At 50.9% G+C, this 18,012-nt stretch overlaps 1 protein-coding gene across 1 annotated transcript in view; it reads right to left on the bottom strand.

The window, feature by feature from the left end:
* The window catches only part of LOC144804345 (bile acid-CoA:amino acid N-acyltransferase-like), a 112,715-nt gene extending 95,776 nt beyond the window's left edge, over nt 1-16,939 (bottom strand). Inside the window, exon 1 of the mRNA XM_078671911.1 lies at nt 16,837-16,939. The gene's annotated coding sequence lies outside the window, so the exon portion shown is untranslated. The remainder of the gene's footprint in view (nt 1-16,836) is intronic.
* Nucleotides 16,940-18,012: the final 1,073 nt, after the last annotated feature.

Below are 18,012 nucleotides of genomic sequence, written 5' to 3'. Positions count from 1 at the left end.
CCGTCACCTTGAAGGCCTCCCAGACCGTAGCCATTTTATCAACAGATCCCACGTTGTTAGTAAAAAATTCCTCAATAATCTGCCTTAGTTTCACAGACAACACCTGATCCGTCAGTACCCCAGAGGAAAGTCGCCAGGTGAAAGGAGTGGGGACATGAGATGTGAGCTGCAGCACCAGTGTGACGGGAGCATGATCAGAGATAGTACGAGGTAAATGGTCAACGCCCACCACCCATCCACTGACATCTCGTGTCGTTAGCCAGTAGTCCAATCGCGACCAAGTATCATGTGCTGAGGTGTAGCAGGTGCCCTCCCGCTTAGTCGGGTTACGTAGTCTCCATACATCCAGCAGTCGCAACCCATCCATGCCCTCGCACACCGCATCCACTGCCTTCCTACGTGCAGAAGCTCTGTCTTGTTTCCTATCTAGGTCTGAATCTAGAGTGATGTTCCAATCTCCCCCACATATGATAGCCGAAGGTGCAAGTGAATATAGCTTGTTCCAGAGAGTTACATAAAATTCAGGGTCATCCACATTTGGTCCATAAACATTGAGCAAAGTTATCAGTGTGCCACATAATTTGCCCTGCACTAAGATGTATCTACCATTCAAGTCAATGTCTTCATACACAATTTCAAATGGAACATTTCTCTTAATCAGGATCATCACCCCTCTTGCATAGGAAGAATATTTCGTAGCCAGTTTCACCCCCGCCCATTGTTTGCCCACCTTTTCGGCCGCCTTACCCTGAAGGTGCGTTTCCTGAAGGAATGCCACCTGTACGCCATGTCTATTCAAAAAGGCAAACATTTGTCTAGTCTTTTGTGGCCTATTGAGTCCCCGCACATTCCAAGTAATGCATTTAATCTTACCCCCCCCCTCCATAACACCAATCCCGCAATCCACCCTCAATGCAATAGTCTTTCCCCGGCTTCCATCTCAGAGGGCCATCCACAGCCACCAACATCACATAAGAGACAGTAGACCCTCCACCTCGAAGACCGCTCCAGTACCAGACATTCCAAGCGCAGTTAAAGAGTAACATAGGTCTCACTTCCCTGACCAGGTAAACGAACAGTACCCCAACATCCCCCAGAAATTCAACCCCCACCCCTCCACCCACTTCAGCGTGCCCAATATGCCAAAGCAATCCCATTGTCCCCCCTGTCCCAAACCCCAACAGTATCAACAACATTAGTGTGTGGGGATCTCCCATATCGGGGGGCGTAGCGGCACACAACTCTCGCCAGGAATGACGAGAGTGTAGACCAAACTCAAGAACAACATCCTCGCCCCTGCATCCCTGATCCCATGACCTTGCCAGCCAGTATTTAACTATCAAACAGCAGCACAGTGCCAGTGGTGCCCCTGACGTTATCGTGCCCGATGAGACAGCGCATGACTAACTGAGCGTGTCACCAACGAGTAATGCAGCCCTGGCACATTTTCCTCCATGCCCCACCACCCCCCGCCCTGCCTTCCGCTGTGCCAACGGGAGGAGTAATTCAGCAAATATCAATGCAGCCGCAGACAATACGTCCCCACCTGCCATCTTTTCCCTCCCGCCAAAGCATACATGGTATGAGTCTGAGGCATGACAGGGGCCAGTGGACCTCACAATCAGGCAACATCAACCAAAGGCAAAACAATGGAAGTAACATAGCGCAGCGATCAGTGACGGCACCCCTGTCGCAGTCAGTAGCATCCATCAGGTCAAGCGACCTCATCCTGCCTCTCCTCTTCATCATCCCGACGGCCGTTCAGCTCTTTAGCCCGTTTTTTCAGTTTTTTGGCGTAGTCCATAGCCGCCTTAGGGGTAGAAAAAATCTTATTGTCCGCAGGAGGCCCAATCCGGAGACGTGCGGGATATAACATGGCGTATGCTACGTTCTCAGCTCTCAGCACCTGCTTGACCGTGGCAAATTCTTTACGAGCTGTCTGTACCGCCATGGTGAAGTCCGGATAGAACTCAATTTTGTTACCCTGATATTCAATGGAGCCCTTTTCCCTTGCAAGACGTAGAATAGTATCCCGGTCCCTATAGTTCAGGATTCTGGCCACTATTGGACGCGGCGTCGCCCCAGGCGGTGGGCGTTTGGCTAGGGATCGGTGGGCGCGTTCCACTATAAAGACACGGGACAGGTGGTCAGCCCCGAATATGTCAATGAGCATTCTTTCCATGTAGTCCTCCATGCGCCCCACATTCGTTGATTCCGGCAGGCCCGTGACTCTGACGTTGTTCCTTCTGGACCTCCCTTCCAACTCCTCGTTCTTCGCTTGTATGACCGCCAATACCCTTTCCATATTAAACACTTTAGATGAGACTGTGGCTAGACCGTCCTCCGTGGCAGAGACTCTCTGTTCCACTTCCCCCATCCGCTCGTTTTGGCGGTCAAATTGTGTTGCCATTTGGTCGAGGCGGTTATTTACTGATTCCATTGTGCCTTCAATCGATTGTAGGGTCTTTTGCATGGCTACCAATGTGGATTCCAAATTCGGGGCACCCCCTGCAGCCCCCCCCTGGTCTGCGTCAGCGGATGTCTGGGAAGATATGGGCGCAGTTTTTTTGGCTTCAAAGGTGATCTTAGGTTGGTTCCTCTCCGTTCTGCCCATGGCGATATACAGGACAACCCAGGCAAAGGTGCAGATGTAAATGGTAGGTATACCAGGTGTTGTTTGCAGGGATGCCCTAGTGCCTATACCAGTGGGCCTACACCAGCCCCAACCACCTACAGCGCTCTTTATCTCAATGCCAGTAGGTCTTCTGCGTTCGGCGGGAAAGAATCGACCTCCCCAGGGCGACCTCCAAAGTTTCTATAGCCCTCCTGCAGCCTGTAATTCTGTACTCGATAAATATCACACTTGCACAACACCAGGGTCAGGAGTCTCGTGTCCCCCTCTCGCCAGCTCTCCCATGCGGGTCAGTGGTACTTGGCATACATAGCGCCGGTCCAATGTCAATGCTTACTGCACCCAGGGAGCAGGTACTGTAAAATGGCGGGCGCCCCGCGAGCCACCGGGCATCCAGGAGCAGCAATTACCGCAGCAGCTCTCTAGTGTCCAGGGTCACGCAGCAACACATCCCCAGACGATTGCCCGCTCAAGAGGCAGAGTGCCTCCGCTCCGCTCCTTCTCGCTGTGGATCCCCTCGCCCTGCCCCCACCAGCCTCAGATCGCGTGGCGGGGCCCAGTCAGGCCCGGCGCCACCTCCGCAGCCCCGGGCTTGCGTAGCGCCCCGCCCCACTCACCGATACCAGCAGGGCCGAGTCCGGGCCGTCCTCCGCTCCGCCTCAGGGTCACTCCGCCAACAGACTTCGCCGTCGTGAGACCCTCGCAGGACCCAGAGCTCACCTCCGCAGGCCCGCTCTCGCCGGGATCAGCCAATGTCCCAGCCCCGGCCAGCTCCTCCAGCAGCGGGCGGGCTCCCCCGCAGAGCGCGGCGTCTCCGCCAGCAAGTGCCCGGCTCAGCGCGGCTCCGGTCCAGGAGCGCCGAGCGCAGCTTCGGATGACAGGTACAGAAGATTCCAGCGAGCCCTGGACACCAGCGGGGTCCTCTCAGTCCAGGTACAGGGCACAGGTTAGCGATTCTGAAGGATTAATGAGCGAATTTTTGTTGGTCTAGACGGAGCCTCACGTAAGTGCGGCCATCTTGTCCGGCGCCCTCTAGCGCCCCAAAGGCTCCATACTTGATGTCATTCAGTCTAACGAAGATCTGTCCACCGTGACCAATATCATCCCCATTGACTGGTCTGACCATCACCTTATACTGTTCACCATTGATACCTCTAAAGCTAACAGGCCTACGAAATTGACAAGGAACCTAAAAGGCATCCCCCCCAGACGCTCTACAATCTAAACTCTAAGCTCAACTCCTTCTGATGCCCCACTCACAAAATGCAAATGAGCTCACTGAACTCTTCAATAATACTGTCACCGGTATTCTTGATGAACTGGCCCCGCCTAAACTCAAAAACCAAAGACACACCTCTAACTCTTGGTTTAATACAGAGATTAATAATGAAAGACAGTCACTCAGACTAGTGGAAAGAACCCGGAGACACCAGCCTTCACCATCACATCTTGCACGTCTCTGAAAGTGCTAGATCCAGGTACAAAAAACACATCCTCAAGCAAAAGGCATCCTTCTTCTGCACCCAACTTGATCGTGCTAAGAACAGACCCAGGGAACTCTTCAATATCATTCGTAACCAAACTTCCCCAGCACCTCCTAAAATGACAGCCTCCTCAGCCAGATGCGACGAAATTGCCCATTTCTTCTCGGAAAAAATACCAAAATTGATCAATCCTTACTTCCCACACAACCAACCCCCTACCCGCTCCCAAACGACCCTTCTCACCCACCCACTTCTCTACCCCCCAACCATTCCACTAACCTCCCTGCTACCACTTCACCGGACACCAACTCCTCTAACTCACAACAAAAAAATAATGCATCCTTGCTCAATTTCATCCCAGTCACTGAGCTAGAAGTCCTCAAAATAATTGGCAATCTTAAACCGCCCGCCCACACAAAAGACCCTCTACCCTCCAATCTTGTCCCTACCCTTAAGCACGTCATAGCCCCATTCTGGAACAAAATCATCAACACCTCTCTCTCCACGGGCTCTGTCCCTACCTCCCTTCAACTTGGACAAATCTCCCCCATAATTAAAAATCCTAATGCTGACCCAAATGACCTAAACAATCTCCGCCCTATCACCAACCTCCCTCTTCTCTCAAAGGTCCTTGAAAAATGTGTCCTACTACAACTTGACAAACACATCGAAAACTTTAAGCTACTTGCGCCCCTTCAGTCTGGCTTCAGGAAAGACTGCAGCACCGAAAAGGCAATGCTCAATGTCATAGATGCCATCCATTAATCACTTGAAAATGGCGAGACCTGCCTTCTTATCCTCCTTGATCTCTCCGCAGGGTTCGATACAGTCAATCATTCAGCCCTACCTAATGTTCTTAGGACCCGTTTCGGTCTTAATGGCACCGCCTTCAAATGGTTCACCTCTTACCTTCAACACCGAACTCAGCAAATGAAAATTCTAAATTGTCTCTCTAAACCCACTCCAGTCTCCCTTGGAGTCCCCCAAGGATCTATTCTCTCTCCTTCCCACTTTAACCTCTTTATGGAACCCCTCACTCTCAATTTTAAACAAGTAAGTATCAATTACCACCTTTACGCCAATGACACCCAAATCTATTACAAGATTAAAACTCATGCGGACATCTTACACCTGAACAATACCTTGTACATTATCCAAGCCTGGTTCCATTCAAATCATCTCAAACTAAACCCGAAGAGAGGGCGCAAGAGGGCGCACAAGCAGAATGGCCGCGCCTAGGTGAGGCTCCTGCTGCCTGAAAAGAAAATCCTTAATTTATCCTGAACAACTGGTTCGTGATTTGGCTGAGAGTGAACAGAAGCGCAGACAGATACGAGCCCCAGCCTCGGTGAAATTCTGGAGGCGATCTGACGCTGCTCGCCTGAGCACAGGTGCGTGGAAGAGCTGCCAGAGGTCGGCGCTGGAGCAGTGAGGGGGAGTGAGTGCGGCCCCCGGAATCAGGAAAGACTGCGGCTTGCCACAAGGTGCCTGGGCCTTGTCCGCTGGTGGCGGATGTATGACTGGCGGCAGACGGCGCCTCCATGAAGGAGAGACTGATCCGAGTCGGGCTGCGGAGGGCCATGAGGTGGAGTGCATGATCCGGAGGCCAGTGCGATGTGGGTGAGCTTTACAGCGGCGGACAACGGCAGAAAGAGCGTACGAAGCCGCCGGAGGGCCAGAACAGCGGGACAGACCGGCGTGCAGTGCCAGAAGCGGTCCGTTTGGTTACATAACGGGCGGCATGCCACAGCGCTGTATGAGCGCGAGGACAGGACGGTAGGAGACAAGCACAATTGGCGCCAAGTGGCCTGCTAGGGGTGCCGTGATAAATAACCGCTATACGGAAGGCTGAAGTTGGCAAGACCTGGTGAAGGATGAACTTTAGACGCGCAACATACATTGGCGAATACCAGGTGCGGGCTTCATATCTGGGCGAGGATTTTACCAACAGGAGTGCTGCGCTAGCGGAGTGCACTGGGATGCAGAAGGCTGGAGAGCATGGGCCATTGCTGAGGGCGTGGAGGTGTGGAAAGTTTATTACCAGGGCCCTTCCTCATTAGAGATCCGGACCTTGGCTGCACGGTGACACAGTGGTGAGACCCTGCTAATTGTGGGCATCTACTTTCGCAGAAACACCAGACAGGCGCCGGTAGTGCGGTGAGCCCTGAGACATGCGCAACGGACGAGTGCAGGGCGGTTGAGAGCTGGCTGTGCTGATCAGTTTGGAGTGATGAGGCGAGGTGGACAGATCCTGCGATATCCAAAGGAGATCGGCGTAGTGGTGCAGTGGTGGATTCAAGGAGCCCTGTATTAGCGGTGACATGGGAAAACCGGACACCCGCCAACCAAAACTCAATTTTGACGCACAAGCCTAACTCGGAGGATGGTGACTTGAGTAGAGCAGATATGGCGGGAGGTGGTGCGGCATCTAAAGAAATGGATATGCAACAGATATTGCAGGAGATGAGACAAGGGTTCGCTACCGTGGTGGACAAAGTCGATCGGATGTTCTCCAGAATGAACGCGATAGCGCACAAAATGGACCAGCACGAAGAACGGATCAAGGAGACTGAGAGGCGCATTTCGGACAATGATGATACCACTGCTAGTCACACGGCGCAGCTTGCGAGAATGGATAAGCTCCTACGGGTAATTGCAGTAAAGAATGAGGACTTGGAGGCCCGTAGTAGGCGTAATAATATTCGCGTGACTGGTGTGCCGGAGTCCACAAACATTGGGCGAATGGAGGAATATGTGGAGAAACTACTCTTAGCCGCCATTGGGTCTGAAGCCTTCTCCACGCAGTTCATCGTTGAGCGGGCCCACCTGTCTCTTGGACCAAGACCGACGCCCGGGAATCCGCCAAGGCCCATTATCGCACGTTTGTTAAATTACCGTGACCGGGATGTGGCACTGCGTGTGGCGCGCACCAAGCAAAACTTGTCGTACGAAGGAGTATCACTTTCGATTTATCCAGACTTCACTTCAATGGTGCAGGAGGAGAGGCGAAAGTTCATTGATGTGAAAAAGAAGCTACGTGCGGCACAGATTGACAATGCATTGTTGTATCCCGCTAGACTTCGGGTGACGCACCAGGGAAAGCAGCGTTTCTTTACATATCCACAGCAAGTGAAGGATTTCCTGCGAACAGTGAAGCGAGCGCAACGTGGAGGAGCGGGACGAGTGTCTGCGCAGCAAGCCAATGCACAGGAGACGGATGAGGAATCATGAGGTGTAGGTCCCGCAGAGCAGGCCCTGAACTTCAGTACAGGACACATGGATTTGTTAATGTGTTGCGATGGGACTGAGGACACAGGATGGGCGAGACACCAAAGATATTAACGGTTGTTCCTGTGGTAATGTATTCCAGGCCCACTTCCCCTCCCCTGACTGAGCCCAGAAGTCGTAACGGTCGTAGGGCTTGTGGTTGGGGGTGGGGGGGGGGAGTGGCTGTGTAGCTAACTAGAGATCTCCCCCAACGGGTACTGCCCTATGTTGGATTGTATCACCTGGGTGATGGTGGTGTTGTTGTTGGGGAGTGGGGGAGGAGGGAGGGCAAAGTGTTCTGGCAAGTTTGGGTTGCTTCAGTGGGTGGTGGGAGGTTTGGAGGGTAGGGGAGAGGAATGTTGTTGCACTGACTGGATAATTGTTGGTCACATTTCAGCTGGCAGGAGAGCTTTCCGGGGGGAGGAGGCGGAGGGTGGGTGGATAGGGGAGTTGTGTTTTTGGGGATGTTTGCGATATTGGTTGGCAAATTCAGTTACCAATGGATGCTGGTGTTGAGGTATAAGTGGGACATTGTAGATGGAAGGGGCGGTACTGGTGGAAAGATGCTGCATATGTGGACTCAGTATTGGATGCATCATAATGTGAGACAGATGCGTGGGTGGATGGAGGACATGATGGGGCAGGGTAAGGAACCTAACCTAAACATTTTATCTTGGAATGTACGGGGGTTAAACGATGCACGTAAATGTAGACAGGTATTGGCGTATTTAGACAGGCAGAGAATCCAGATAGCGATGCTGCAAGAAATGCACCTACACCCCCAGTCCCAAAATACCTTTGCGGCTAGATGGGCATCGACTCGTATATTTTCCTCTTACTCCTTGTATGCTAGAGGGACAGTCCTTCTGATCAAACAAGGCGTTCCATTTGCATTTGTAGGCTCAATTGCCGATCCACAAGGTAGATACGTCATTGTATGGGGGAATCTAGGCAAGGATACAGTCACATTTGCCAACTGTTATGCTCCTAATGTAAACACCCCGGAATTCTTTACCACGATATGGGGGGGAAATATTAAATATAGGTTCCACGCATATAATATGGGGTGGCGATTTCAATGTTAGTCTGGTCCCTGCAGTTGACAGGATGGAAGGCACTGCACAATATCATAATCGATCCCGAGAACTGCTGGTTGACTTAATGGCGGAGGAGAACTTGAAAGATGGATGGAGGCGATTACACCCCCATGTGAGAGAGGGAACGCACTTTACGTCACACAATGGAATGTGGGCGAGATTGGATTATTGCTTACTGTCTCAGGGATTGGTCATGGGCTTGGAGCGGGCTCTGCACCTTCCACGCACGTATTCTGACCATTGTCCAGTGGTGATCACACCTAATTTACCTGCATTTGAGAGACCGAGGCCTGCATGGAGACTACAGCCTAAGACATTGCTGGATTTAGTGTTCAGAACAGAACTGGGGGAAGAGATTACAGATTTTTTCGAAAGGAACAAGGGCTCTGTGAAGAGCATTGAAAGTCACCATCCGTGGCTACTGTATCTCCAAGAGTTTTGGAGTATTGCGGGACATCCGCTGTACAATGAGTAACCTGGAGCGCGGTCTGAAGAATATTGAGGAACGTATGGTGCAAGGGGAGGAGGGGACACTACAAGGTGACTTTAGAAAAGTGTTGTCTGCATATGAGGAGGAAGCTGCAAGAGAAGCAAGATTTAGAGGTCGGCACTGGGTGGCACGTAGGTATGGAGAAGGGGAACGCCCGGGAAGGGCTTTGGCAGAGGTTACTAGGTGTCCCAGATTCAGCACTACTGTTTTGGAGATAGAAACATAGGAGGGCAGTCTGCGACATGATACGGAAGGCATACTGGGTGTGTTTAGGGCGCACTATGAGGCTCTGTACACTACACAAAGATCTGAAGAAGCAGACTTGGAGGACTTTCTGGGGGATGTGGCACTTTGTTGGCTGAGTAATGATCATAGGCAGGTTTTAGGCGCCCCTTTAGAGACTGATGAGATAAGGGATGCGATAATGTCCTTACAAAATGGGAAAGCGTCGGGATTAGATGGCATAGCAGCCGAATTCTACAAATGCTACGTGGATATTATGGCCCCGGTGTTGCGCGAAATATTTGAAAATCTCTGGAGGCGGGGATCTTGCCTCCCACGATGAGGGAAGTGCTCATTACCTCACTACTGAAACCTGACAAACCTACCCAGAAGGCCGACTCCTATAGGCCTTTGTCGCTTATCAACTGCGACACCAAAATTCTGGCTAAAGTTTTGGCTAACCGGTTCACATTACTAATTGATAAGATCGTACTCCCAGATCAGTCGGGATTTGTCCCAGGGCGTGCCACGACACATAACTTGCGCACTCTATTCTCACTGATACAGACGGTAGCTCCTGACTTTCCGGTTGCGGCTGTTTTCCTGGATGCCTCAAAAGCATTCGATTCGGTGGAGTGGAGCCATTTGTTCCAAGTACTGAGGAGAATGGGATTCCCGCCCATTTTTGTGGAGTGGCTTAAACTGCTGTACTATAAACCGACAGCCAAGATAGTGGTAAATGGTCATCTGTCATCGGCTATGGAGCTCACCATGGGCACTCGCCAGGGTTGCCCGCTCTCACTCTTGCTTTTTGCAATAGCGATTGAACCCTTAGCGGCCAGGTTGCGGCAAATTCATAATGATAAGGCATTCCGGTGCAATCAGAGACAGCTGTTGGTGTCGCTATATGCTGACGACATCACGCTTTACGTGAGAGACCCTGAACATAATCTAAACCCTCTCCTTAGAGAGTTCTTAGTTTTTGGTCGACTTTCGGGGTTTAACATAAATTGGGGAAAATCTCAGTCCTTCCCCCTTACACCTGCAGTGACTAAATTCCCGCTAGACTTCCCTTTGCAATGGTGTGATAGCGACCTTAGATACCTGGGAATACAAGTCTCAAGAGATCGAGAGGAGACGCTCCGATTGAATTATGGCACAGCAATAACTAAATTGGAGGCTAAGGTTACTAGATGGATCTCACTGCCTTTATCATTGGCAGGTAGAGCATCATTTGTGAAGATGGTTGTGCTTCCCCTATTTTTATATCTCTTCCTAAATGTCCCATATTATCCTGGTGCTTATTTCTTCAAGACGCTACGGGCTGAGTTGCTGCGGTTGGTAAGGGGCGACAGACAGCCTCGTCTTAGATGGGCGATTGTCACACAGCCATATGATAAAGGAGGATTTGATGTCCCGGACTTTGAGACTTATTATCTGAGTGCACAGGCTCACTATGCATATCATTGGATGGCACCCATGCCGTTCATGCCACAGCTAGCTGCCGAGGACTAGGTGGCTCGCCCGATCCCACTAAGTGGGGCCATACATGGACCAATAAGCGCTGTGGAGACTCCTCTCACAACGGTCACCTGCACAATGGATGCATGGAGGCGAATAGCACGCGTTCTGGGAGTACAGCTCTTGTATTTGCCACGACTGCCCCTCACCTATCACCCGAACATTGTCATATTACAGGAAGCAGGGTTTCGGTCCATGTGCAAACGGGTGCGGCTCAACATGTGGGGTGACCTGTTTTATGGCGGACAGTTTCGGACTAGAGAGCATCTATTTCAGGGTGTGCATCCTACGCCGTTAGAAGTGTTTTTATACATCAGTCTGCGACAGGGACTGCGGCTGTTGCTCCCAGAGTTTCCTATGGAGCCGGAGACGTTTTCCCCATTACATGTTCTCCTTAGCTCGTCTGACGGGACACATTTAGTGTCAAAATTATACAGGACGATACAGGCGGGTAGAACAGGAATTACTGGTTCCGAGCGTACGCATTAGTCGGAAGACTTGGGACAGGACATTTCAGATGAGTAATGGACATATTGCTGTAATATCACAGAAAGTGTATCTGGTAGCTGCAGATTTAAGGTCATCCACTATAAATTTTTGCAACGCATATATTATACTCCTGCCAAGAAATTTTGTTTTCACTTATCAGATAATGACAGATGTATGAGGTGTCAGAGACCTGGGACGGGCTTCCTACATCTGGCGTGGGAATGCCCAGCTATTAATGAGTATTGGTCGCAGGTTCATGGGTCACTGGAGTGCATGGTGGGCATGACGTTTGATATGGATGCCTTGGTGATGTTGTTGGGATGCACAATACATGTTCCAAAACAGGTAAAGAAGTTTTTCGATATCGCTCTCCTGATGCCAAAGCGTAGAATTGCTTGTAGATGGGGCGGGGGAGGGCCCCGAAATTCAAAGAATGGATGCATGATCTTGTATATTGTCAGGAGCAATCTTCTATATATGCAGAACTGCTACCCATGTCCTCTAGGCCAAGGGATGTGTGGGGACCATTGCAGTACTTGCTGGGAGGGGACGAAGGGGGCTCTGAGGAGAATGCAGAGGCTGGGGATCCTGAGACGGCGGACCTGACTGGGTAATTCTTATGCTATGTTCTATGTTTATATTGATAATGGTGCACCAGATGAACTGTATAATGGTGGAATAGATGGTTATCTTTTTTTCTGGACTGCCTCATAGTTATGTCAAGCTGTTCTGCATGATAAAACTGCATACAGTAGTGTGAATTATCGCACCGATGAGTGATGCTCCATAGGTAGCAGTCACTCTAGAGAACTGCAATGCCCCCTAGCATGATGAACTATCCTGCCAATGTTACTGGTTGGGTGAAACTACCCCTGCTCCAATGTATCATTGTCTCATGTATTGTATCTTTGCGTGTGGTATTTGCATGAGGTGTTAATGATGTACTGAATCGCATAAATATGATGAATCTCTATTGTATGCTCCACAGCACAAAACCTTTAAAAGAAAGTTTTTTTTTTTTTTTTTTAAACGAAACCCTAAGAAAACTGAAAGCATTCTTTTCTCCCCTAAAAAGAACACTCTCCCTGTTCAGTCATGGACTGTCAAACTCCGTCAAATCTCTTGGCATTACTATCGACAACACCCTCACCCTTAACGTTCACATAAAAAACTCTGCCAAAGAAGCCCTCTTCACTCTCCGTCACCTCAAGAAAATGAAACCATTCATACCCACCGATGATTTTAAACTTGCAGTTCAATCACTCGTTCTTTCACGTATTGACTATGGCAAAGCCATCTTCAACGGAATCCCCAAGGTCCACCTGGCTTCAATTAAAGCTATGATCAACCTTGCAGCCAGACTCAGCACTGACTGCAAACGCTTCGATCATATCTCCCCAGCTCTCAAATGGCTCCCCATTGAAGGGAAATCAGCTTACAAAACTGCCTGCATTACTCATAAAGCCCTCCACCAAAACACTCCGCAATACCTCTCAAGAAACTCCTCATCGCTGGTACCACTCGTCCTCTGAGAAGCACTAACACCCTCCTCCTAATCCCACCTCTGCATAAAAAGAAAACCGCACAATCTCGCTCCTCCTCTGGCAATGCCCCTACTATCTGGAATACCCTCCCAAAAAACCTGCAGTGTAACCCCTCCTGTGCCAGCTTCAAAAAAGACCTCAAAACCCACCTCCTTAATTACTACTGGGATCCTAACATGTGCCCGCCTCCTGATCTCTTTTCACCATACCATATTTGTTTCAGCAATATACGTCCCTATTCCTGTACTCCACTTTACCTTAATTACTTGTTAATGTACACGCCTCGGCCTGCCCTCTCTCCTCCGACACCTGGGCCCGCATTACCTCACTTGGCATTGCAGGCACTGCAACCCCTAAGCTTGCTCCAAAACCATCATTTACCGCCCCGGCTCCCCCCGAGTCGTCCATCCGGGTCCTATACCTGAACACCCGCTCGATGGTCAAGCACCAAACCGACATCCTGCATCTTCTTATGTCTGAAAGCCCCGACGTCTTATTGTTATCCGAGACTTGGCTTACAGACGACTCTCTCCCAGACATCCTGGCTGCGTTACCCCCTGATTACTTTTTAATCAACAACAACCGATCAGGGGGCCGCACCGGGGGAGGGGTGGCAGCGGTAATACGCAAGGATCTTAAGATTATTGCCTCTGCGGCCATGACTCTACCGGATGTAGACACCCTGGTTCTTAGCCTGGGGACCGAGGTAGGCGCAGTTACTGTCGTGCTACTATACCGTCCTCCCCATTCCATGCCGTCCTTTCCCTCATCCTTCATCGATCAGCTAACCAGTATTGCTACCTGCTCGTCCCGTATCATCATCATTGGGGACTTTAATTACTGGTTTCAACACGTGGACGCCGGCCCACATGCTTCCGAACTGTTCGAGGGTCTCTCAAACCTGAACTTCAACCAACTAGTCAGGTCTGCCACCCACAAGGGTGGCCACATCCTCGACCATGTTTGGACCCACGGAGTCACGTCCTCTTGCCCACTAATAACACCTTGTGTGTGGTCGGACCATTGCCTGATCGATACCACCTTTTCAGCGGTCGGCCAGATTAAGGTCCCCCCACGGGAGAATGGCAGGGCCCGCAAGTGGAAGGCTGTCGATCCCTCCAAACTACTGGTTCACCTGTCCCAAACCTATCCTCTGCCACCTAATGACACTGGTATCGACGAGCTCCACGGCCTCGTGGCAGACTGGCTTACTACAGCCAGTGACATCTTTGCTCCCCTCACTGAGTTCCCCCAATCCCGGCACAGTAACTCCCACAAATGGTTTACCCCCCACCTAAAAGCCCTCCATCTGGAACTTCGCCAGCTTGAGCGCAAGTGGAGGAGAGACTACAGCCCTGTGAGCAGAGACGCCTACGTGGCTGCCCGCAATGGGTATAAACTTGCTATTCTGGCTGCCAAAAAAACCTATGCCTCTGGTAAAATTTCATCTGCTCCTGGCCAGTCTAAGGAAATCTTTAAAATCCTTAATGAATTCACCTCCGACCCCAGGACGCTTCCCACTCAGGCCCCTACACAGGAAGCATGTAATGCCCTCAGCACTTTTTTCGTTGAAAAAATCGCACTGATTAAGGACACCATCCCTGTTATGGCTCCTGGCGCTGGATCTGTTCCCCCCCCCCACAACACTTTTTCTTTTACACAATTCCCTCTCCTAGACCCCACCTCTTTGGCCACTCTTGCCACCCGCATCAAGTCGGGATCCCCGGATGACTGCTGCCCTCCTTCTATTCTGAGGGACATCTGTCATACTCTACCTGACTGTATCCTCCCCCTGCTAAATTCTTCCCTTTCTTCCGGGACGGTGCCGGGCTCCTTCAAGGAGGCCGTGTTGGTGCCTCTTTTGAAGAAGCCGGGGGCTGACCCCGCCGCTCCGGCAAACTACCGCCCCATCTCCCTTCTACCTTTCTTTTCAAAAATCCTGGAAGCCCACGTCACCACCTGTCTCTCACAGTTTATCGAGAGCTCCAACTTCCTCGAGGTCAACCAAGCTGGCTTCAGACCCGGCCACTCTACGGAGACAGTGATCTTGGCCGTGCTGGATGCCCTGAGGGACGGTGTTGACAGGGGCACCCCCCAGGCCCTGGTATTGTTAGATCTGTCAGCCGCTTTCGACACGGTGGATCACAACATCCTTCTCCGCCGTGTCGAGCAGGCTGGCATCCAGGGCCTGGCTCTGGCCTGGGTCAGATCCTTCCTGACGGGCAGGTCTCAGACCCTAAGCCTGGGTGCTTTCAGGGCTCCTAGAGAGCATTTGCTCTGTGGGGTCCCCCAGGGTTCTTCTCTGTCTCCTCTTCTTTTCAATCTTTATCTTCGCCCCCTTCTTCTCTCTCTAAGGCTGTGGGACGTCACCGTGTTTAATTACGCGGACGACCTGCAGCTTATCTTCCCTCTTAATTCCCCCTCTGCTATTCCCAACTTTCAGTCAGCTATGTCCCATATTCTCCAGTGGATGGGCCATAACCAGCTAAAGTTGAACCCCGGTAAGACGGAGCTCCTCCTTCCTGGTAGGAGCTCCACTTTCTGGGGGCCCCAATTCTGGCCGGTGGAATTGGGCCCTTCTCCCACCCCTGTGGCTTCGGTGAAGAGCTTGGGGGTCACTATTGACTCCGCCCTATCCCTAGGGCCGCAGGTGGCGACCGTGGTCTCGTCCTGCATCTACCAACTGCGCAGGATCAGGAAAGTGGCATATCTTTTGACACCCGATGCCCTCCTGCAGGTCATCATGGCCCTCGTCCTCTCCCGCCTGGATTTTTCCAACTCGATCTACCATGGTCTGCCTAAAACATCGGTGGGCAGACTACAGGTGGTCCAAAATCAGGCGGCGAGACTGGCCTTAGGGATCCCCAAGTGGCAATCTGCCAAGCCCCTTCTCGTCAAACTCCACTGGCTCCCTGTTGCTTCTAGGGCAGCCTTCAAGATCGGCTGCCTCACTTTCAAATCTTTGGCTGGTCTCTGTCCCACCTTTGTAAAATCTCTCATCCGACCCTACTGCCCGTCCCGCAATTTGAGATCTTCCCATCTTCACTTCCTGACTGTTCCCTCTTATAAGCTCTGCAGATCCGGGGGCCGGAGATTTGCATACCTGGCCCCCAAGCTTTGGAACTCTTTCCCCCTCTCCCTTAAAATTTCTAACTCTTTGACACTTTTTCGTAAATCTTTAAAAACTTGGCTTTTTCCCCAATCTGGTTAATTTCTCTGCCTCCTCTACTTCCAACCAGCGCCAGGAAACCCATGGTGTCAGTGCGCTTTATAAGCATCCCTTACGATACGATACGATACGAATGTACTGCTCCAGCTCCTACGTCCCCATTTCTGTACTCCACTTTACCTTAATTACTTGTTAATGTACTGCTCCAGCTCCTGTTCTACTCCTTCATGATTTGTTAATATGTTGTTTTTTACTTTGATATTTCACACTGTTTTTCTCTATTTTTATGCTTTGATACCATGTTTGCCTCATACTATCGTGATCATGTAAAGAGCTCCGATACCTCTGGGTCTAGCCAGCGCTATATAAAACTCTAAAAATAAAAATAATAAAACCAAGGATCCCGCCATGACAGCCGCTGGGACACCCGGGCAGGGTTGCACATCCATGTGATAAAACCTGTGTGATAAAAGTCGGCGTGAGTTGTCTACCAACGTGTTCAATCAATGGATAACTAATCATTTTTCGGACGCTATACACAGGGCGCTCCAGTTTCCCGGCGCCATGAGTGAACAGCTGCAGCAGGTCAGGTGTTTTTCCCTGTGCATTCTGGTAGTTGTAGTCCTGAAGTCAGAACAAACGGGGGTGCAAGGTCCAGAAAGGCCAGAACTAGAGATGCCATAGTCTGTCGACCACACGGCTTCCCCTCTGACACCTCAGTGCTGCGTTTTGCATTTTCTCGGGCGCTACCTTCTCTTGGAACAATACCAACTCTGCTCGACACGTCTCAATAGCGTGTTACATACAGCCTAACCCGGGGCTCTCAAAGTTACATGCGAATACCCCGATCCCGGTTCTGCGCCCTCCATACAACACAGCGCCTCGTCCGCACCCCCCTGGTGGGACCGGGGACCCCCTTACCTCCGAAGAGAACACGGCCCCAGGCGTTCACTCTACTCTATTCACAAGTTCTGCAGTGTGCAATGAAGAAGGAAGGATAGATCGGACCAATCACGTGCACGCTTCCGTACCACACCCGCCTACGACCCCAAAGCTGATAGGACGAGCGGCCTGTCAATCATTGACGAACCCCCAGCAGCCACGGTCCAAGGACAGACAGATGCATCTTGTGCAAACTGGGAGCAAGCAGACAGGATCCGGCTGGGAGGGAGCTTCATCCTTCCCGGGAGTGAATCGCATGTCAGGACAGGAGGCGGGATGTTGTTACTATTGCGCAGTCGTTTCCAGGGGCATTCCTTCAACTCCTATGCGCCACCTTTCCCATTCCACCCTTTTGTGCACTGAGAAGCTGTAAAAAGAATTTGAAACTGATGCAAAACTCTGAAATGGAAGGACACTGACCTCCAGCCCCTTTCTAAGAAGACCGTCGTTTTAGACGTGTGTGGACCATGATATTAAACAATAAACAATAGTTGAGTGAAATAAATGAGTTCTTTACTCAAGGTCTATGGACATATGCAAATAGAAATGCAGTTAAATACAAGCATTTGTAATGCAATAGGGCTCGCATTTATACGAGTTTGATCTATTGGCATTGTAAATGACAATGCCTTTTATTTATGTTGTGGTTTTACAACATAAATAAAAGCCATTGTCATGTACAATGCCAATTGCTTAAACTCGAGCAAATGCGAGACCTATTGCATTCTAAACAGAGCGCAACTAGAGCCACATTTCGGGTGGGGGGGCTAAGAAAAAATTTCGGGGGGGGCTGAAACTTTAAGCAGTAGGTAGAGTGGCGCTGCAGGGGATCTTAGAAGGGGTGAAACATCAACAAAGCCTCTTTAACATGCACATGGTCTTTTAAAGACCTGTGAAGTGCTCGGGTGCGGCTGTGTGTGTGCCGGGAGCTGTCTGAGCCCGGGCTGCCACACACGACGGGGGGGGTGGGGGGGCTGAAGCCCTTTGATTCCAATGGGTTTTGCGCGCCTGATTCCAAATGCTTGTTTGTAGAAGGGCCCTATGCCGCGCTTTCACTTCAATAGTGGCCACGCCACTTTCTTTAGCTGACCCGCGTCTAAAGAAAGGTGTGCGGTCGCAGCCCGCCATTAAAATGAAAGCGCAGTATGTGGCGCT

The sequence above is a fragment of the Lissotriton helveticus genome, chromosome 1_2, assembly GCF_964261635.1.
Source record: "Lissotriton helveticus chromosome 1_2, aLisHel1.1, whole genome shotgun sequence".
In the NCBI taxonomy this organism is placed as follows: domain Eukaryota; kingdom Metazoa; phylum Chordata; class Amphibia; order Caudata; family Salamandridae; genus Lissotriton; species Lissotriton helveticus.
The sequence above is the reverse complement of the archived record's forward strand: the minus strand, read 5'-3'. Positions and strand labels throughout refer to the sequence as shown.